Source organism: Paroedura picta, chromosome 5 (assembly GCF_049243985.1).
Source record: "Paroedura picta isolate Pp20150507F chromosome 5, Ppicta_v3.0, whole genome shotgun sequence".
NCBI classification, from domain to species: Eukaryota; Metazoa; Chordata; class Lepidosauria; order Squamata; family Gekkonidae; genus Paroedura; species Paroedura picta.
The window spans coordinates 112,030,500-112,036,966 of NC_135373.1; positions in this window are offsets into that span (position 1 = coordinate 112,030,500).

Sequence of the window (6,467 nt, forward strand, 5' to 3'; positions counted from 1 at the left end):
CCTGACATATTAAATAGTGGGGTGGGGGGCTGTAGTCCACAAATTTACAAGCCCATCAATCTGAGCAACTGGGATGGGTTCATGTCACGTCCGGGACAGAAGCCAGACTAAAATGGATCTCAGTACTATGTATTTGAGAGACCCTCCCCAATTATGAATAGAAAGTATAATTTTAAAACATTTTACCTTGCCCTCAGAATTGCTGTATGTAGACTGAACATGTTCCTTGAGACAAAGAATGCGAAGACCAGCCATAGAGATAGGAAGGACAAGCCGCTCTGGTCCTTAAGAGTTTATGTGGTACTGGATGGGAAAATGAGGGGTGGGGTGAAATTGCTTCCCTCTGGAGCTTGGTGGCTAAACTGGCTCTCCAAATGTCCATGGACTACAGTTCCCATGAGCCCCTGTCAACAGGGGCTCATGGGAACTGTAGTCCACGGACATCTGGAGAGCCACAGTTTGGCCACCCCTGCTCTGGAGCTTTTAAAGGTCGTGGCCCGGTGACCTCCCTCTACCTAGCAGCCCCATGAGGGCATGACCAACTTTGTGAGTTAGGTTGCCAGGTCCTCTTTCTCCCCCCCCCCCTGGTCATCAGAAGGAAGCACTGCCAGACCCAGGCAGGGGGACCCCTAGGGATTTGGAGATGGAGCTGAGGAGGGCAGGGGTACAATGCTGTAAAATCCACCCTCCAAAGCATCTAGCCAGTCCAATGAAGTGCACCTATTATCCTAAAAGATCAGGCATTCCTGAAATCTCGTCCTGAGTGGGGGGGAGTAGTTGATACTTTGAAATGATTGCCAAGTTTCCCCAACCCTGCCTCTGTAATTAGATGGCTTTATGAGCATGTCAGTTTTGTTGTGGCATTCGTCCTGAGCTGCATGCAAACCACTGTATAAATAGTGTTTTGATAATTACTGTGCGTGCGAGTGACTTTCCACAAATAATGGAAAGGCAACAACAGTATTAATGTCCAATAGCACAACTAGGTCTTTTTAAAGAAACACTGGGAGATCTCCTAAACAGCTCAAACCCAGGGGTAAGTCTCATTTTATTGGGAGGAGGGTAGTGCCAGGAAAGCAATAGCAGCTGCAGGCAGTGGACTCTTGACAGAAGGAAGCTGGTATAATGTAGCAAAAGACACAATGCCCAAACATAACAGCTGAGAACCACAAGATGGAGTTATTTGCATAACAAATCCCCAAGGGCTTAGGAGTTTATCACATTAAATTGACATCCAGAAAACTTGGCAACATAGTATTTATTGGAAAAGATCTACAAAATAGGATGGGAAGGTTTTTTTAATTTTTTTTAATGTCTCTACCTTTCAAATAGGTCTGCTTCTCAAAGGTGGAAATTCACAGGGTGAAACTTTGTTCCAGGATGGAGAAAATATGGCCTGTCCTTCAGCTGGCAGTCTGTTAGGGCTGAAGCCTCCAGGTGGGACCAGGGGACCCCCTCTCCCCAAGAATTAGAGCTCATCTACAGAATACAGAGATTCATTGCCTTGGAGAAAACCGGTACTTGGGTCCCTGCACTGACGTGAAAAGTGTATTTATCGGCCTTGGTGCTCAATTTTTTAAGGGCCTGTGGTGATTTCAGGTCCGTGGACTGGACACCCAGCAACCCTAAAACATTCGAAGAATATCGTTAAACCTTTTGTTATTGAACTTTAAAAATACGTTAGAAAATAAGGCAGAAAAGTATATTATCATAAAGCAGATGGTATGCAACCAGCTTAAAGCGCAAATTGCTAATTTCTGGAAGTGTGACACTCCGACAGTGCAGTTTTATTCTTTCTGGGTTATGACCCATTTGTTCTCTAGGTTTCAGCAGAAGCCAAGTTGTCTGCTGAATAGCCAAGTGTTGTACAGCCTGCTTTCAATAGAGCCTTACAGTGTCGAGCCAACAAGGAACAAAACACGGCCTGCCTCTTTCTCTCTTGGCTTCGCCCCACGCAATAAAACAAGGTTGATAAATTGAGTCAGCATTGTGTTCGAGAGCAGCTATCACAAGCGAGTGACCCATATATTTAAGGAAGAAGGCCCTGCTCTTCAGAGGCTGCTTGAAATACAAAAACTAGATCAGCCCGCTATAGTCGCCTAACAATTTTGATATTAGATGTGCAAAGAGATTGAAAAAAAAATAAGGCCCACCTCCCGAATGGAAATCTCTACTGAAAAATGAAGGTTTTCTATTATTGAAGTCAGCATAAAGGTGTTTTCAAGATTAGGATCGGATCCTAAACAGCAACCCGACACTCACTGCCCTGTTGTTTATATTTCCAACCTATTTTCTGGTAGGAGTTCTCACTTCCCTCACTGCTCTGTCGTTATTTCTTGGAAATATTTTAGAATCCTCCTCTACATTTAAAACAAGCAGACAAAAATGCATGCTGTGACTCCTAGTCAAATTAAAATAGCAGTATAATCAAAACTGACAGACAGCCCAAGCTCAGCTGATGAGCAATGAGGAGTATAACGGTGACATAGCCTTTAAAAACACTCCAGTAGAGAAGGCTAAAACCATTTTTAAAAATTCATTAAAATCAACTAACAACCGACGACTGAGAGGGGATCTGATAACCATCTTCAAGTATTTAAAAGGGTGCCATATGGAGGATGGAGCAGAGTTGTTCTCTCTTGCCCCGGAGGGATGGACCAGAACGAATGGGATGAAATTAATTAAACAGAAATTCCATCTAAACATCCGGAAGAAGTTCCTGACAGTCAGAGTGGTTTCTCAGTGGAATAGGCTTCCTCGGGAGGTTCTCCATCTTTGGAAATTTTTAAACAGAGGCTGGATAGACATCTGACAGAGAGGCTGATTCTGTGAAGGTTCAGGGGGGTGGCCGGTTACAGTAGATGAGTGATTGGGATGTGAGTGTCCTGCATAGTGCAGGGGGTTAGACTAGATGACCCAGGAGGTCCCTTCAAACTCTATTATTCTATGATTCTAACTAAAAACATATCTAAAAATGTAATCAATCAAAAAACATATCTATTTAGCAGCAAATGGACTGGAGAAGAAAATAAAAACTTGAACAAACCGGGCCGCCGTGTTCATCATTGTATCCTCTGTTCAGGCACACAGGGGACTGCAAGATGCCAGGCCTGCCACAGGGAAGAGCTTCGAAGAGCTTAAAGAAGATTCTAGGCTCTAGGAGAGCTCCCCCTTCCCTCTTTAGATTACTTTTAATGGCATAAAAATTCAAGTAGATACAGATAACCACAACTCAGATAAAAATAGGTGGTGCACATTAAAACCCTATACCCGGTCTAGCATTTTTGCAAACACATAAAAATAAAATCTAACATTGGACATAGTACATTGGCAACTTTAGATAGCAGAGCATAGTTCTAATTGAATAGAGCTTAATGCAGTTAATTCCTGCGATTCAGCCCTAATTTGACTATGTAGTCCTGAATCAGGGTCTGTTGACTACAAAGGGCCAGATGGACCAGGATGATGTGGGGGAGGCTGTCGGGGACGCCACAGCCATGCAGGCAAAAATCTGTGATTCCAGAAAATATGGCAAAACCTGCCACAAGTTATATTTGAGGAAAAGACATTTTACAGTCTTGCTACAAGTCGTGCCTTACTTGCCTGGAGAGAGTCCAAAGTATACAGATAAGTGGGCAGAGTTTTATAGGAAACACAAATGACCCCAAAAATGGGGAACAAGGGCCACAGGGAGCTGGATTCTGAAGTTCTAAATCCTCAAGGCTTCGAACAATCGTCTGCAGAGGTCCTTTCCCACCCTCATGACAGAGGTGGGGCAAGCATGCCTCCCTCAGTTCTCTTCTGGTCACGGTGAGAAGAGGATGTGCTCCCAATGCTTTGTGGGGCCTCAAAGATGAGTTCTGTTTCCTGCAGAAAACGTAAAAGTTCTTACCTACAAAATCAGTAGATTGGCTCTTTTCAAAGAAATGTGAGGATTGTGGATGGAAAATGGCCCAGAATGAGGATCACAAGTCGTATCTTCTATGTCTGGGAGAGGGCCATAACATGTCAACATGTCCAGTATGCTGTTAAGTTACCCCAAGAGCCTGAGAGGGCAAAATAGTAAAAGCTGCTTTATGGGAGAAAGCTCTGAGTGCCCCAGAAAAGCGATCCCAATTTGATAAGTGAGGACCCATTCTGTGAGCTCAGCACCAACACCCTGGAGGTGGAAGCCCAACCTACTGTTGTAAGCTAAGAAAAAGGATAAATGCTCCTACCACAGAAGAAGAAGAAGAGTTGGTTCTTATATGCCACTTTACTCTACCTGAAGGAGTCTCAAAGCGGCTTACAGTCGCCTACCCTTTCCTCTCCCCACAACAGACACCCTGTGAGGTGGGTGAGGCTGAGAGAGCCCTGATATTACTGCTCGGTCAGAACAGCTTTATCAGTGCTGTGGCGAGCACAAGGTCACCCAGCTGGTTGCATGTGGGGGAGCGCAGAATCGAACCTGGCATGCCAGATTAGAAGTCTGCACTCCTAACCACTGCACCAAACAGTCCAGCTTGATTGCCATCACGTCAACACCATTCAGTCTTGCCTCAAGACCAACTGGATTAGTCCCCATGGGGCCAAGCCGCACCGTCCTCCCAGAATCAAGTCATCCTCATTTTTGCACCAACAAATTGACTCCACGCATAGTCAAACGACAACACCAATGATTTCTAGGTCCCCTTGACACCAGAGCTTGCCACCAAGAGATTGACCTCCAAAGAAACCTTTGCCATCAAGATGGGCTGTTCAGTCTCCAGTTGTTGGAAGACAGTCTTCAAAATGATGCCATTGATATCAACCATTCAACAGCAGTATCCATGAGAACTGTTCCCTTGATGAGTCCACCTCAGTATGGGCTTTGAGCACCTTCACAGGGTCCATACCCCTGTCAACATCCAAAGTCAACACCCAGCATCCAAAGAGGGGTGAAGCACCAGGCTGCATACAAGAATAAAATGGTTTCATTAAGAAGAGAAACAAACTGTATGAAAAGAGGAGAGAATCCTAGTAGTCTAACTGTTCTGTTGCTCAAAGGAGCAGGAAGTCTCCAATTGAGTCAATCATGACATGAAAAATATCAGGAAGTTACTGAAAACTATGTTAAACACACTTCCATGTAGGATATTCTTCATATCCTTGTGAATCACGTACACTATAGATCTTGCATGATCCCATTCTGCTTCTGGAAAACTTAAACTGGATCTGACATGTATATCTGTGGCATGTTAAAGATTAACATAATTTAGTTTTGGAGGGATGGTGTTTTGCAAAACCCAAAAGATCTGCAGAGGCTTTCTAAACACACAAGACCTACACAATGTTAAAAGCATGTGACAGAGAGTCTCTCCCCACCTCACACCATCTGTAACATCATCTACCCTGTGTATCTTCTGTTTATGGTTACTTCTGGTGCCCAGATTTGGTACCAGCATATGCTGGCAGGGGTTCATGGGAATTGTAGTCAATGGACACCTGGAGAACCACCATTTGGCCATCTCATTGTAGACCTTTGGTTAAATTGTAGAGAAGGGGATTTTTCCTCTCTTGCCAATATTATATTTTTTGTGTGTTCAAAAACTGATGAAAATGTCCTGTTTTGGGTTTGGTATCCATCCTCTTAAAAAAAAACTGATAAAAATGTCCTGTTTTTTGTTTGGAAGGCCACAAATATCCCTCTTTAGTATCAATTATCACAGCTTAAATAGTAGGGGTATTTAGAATGAGATTTGTCATAGTGATCACTTGTTTGAAGTAGTCCGTTGAGAAACAGGTCCTCTTTTTTTGCTTTTCAAAAAGATGGCAACCCGAATTACACAGCAAAACAGGAAACAGTAATTATCCACCATGATATATGCTCGCCTCTGTTAACCACACTTTTTGCAGGACAAACAGAGCAGTCGCTGGATGCAAATTTGACAAAAACAGGGACCACATTAAAAAAAATAAACTAGTGAAAGAACATTTCAGTCTTCCAGGACACTCTGTTGCTGACATGAAAGTCAGCATTCTTCAACAAAGGAACTTCAAAGGCAGATTCCACTGGAAAAACGCTGCATTAGAGGTCTTCAGTGGATGTGATGTTATGAGCCTGGCACTCTACAGGACTGCCGATTTCCCAGTTAAATAGCCTGTGTGATCACAGCTCTTGGGAATTCTCACTAGGCTCGCGAATTATCACTGTGCTCTGCATAGATATGACATAAGCTACACATTTTAATCCCATTGAGCAAAACCTTTTTCTCTTTGTGGACAGAAATCATGCTAAGACTTCATTTTACATTTTTACTTAGAACTTTTCTACCCCACTTCTCAACGAAGAAAATGCTTTTCAGAGTGACTAACAACATAATTGCAGAGTGGTAAGGCAGCTGTCTGAAAGCTTTGCCCATGAGGCTGGGAGTTCAATCCCAGCAGCCGGCACAAGGTTGACTCAGCCTTCCATCCTTCCGAGGTTCGTAAAATGAGTAACCAGCTTG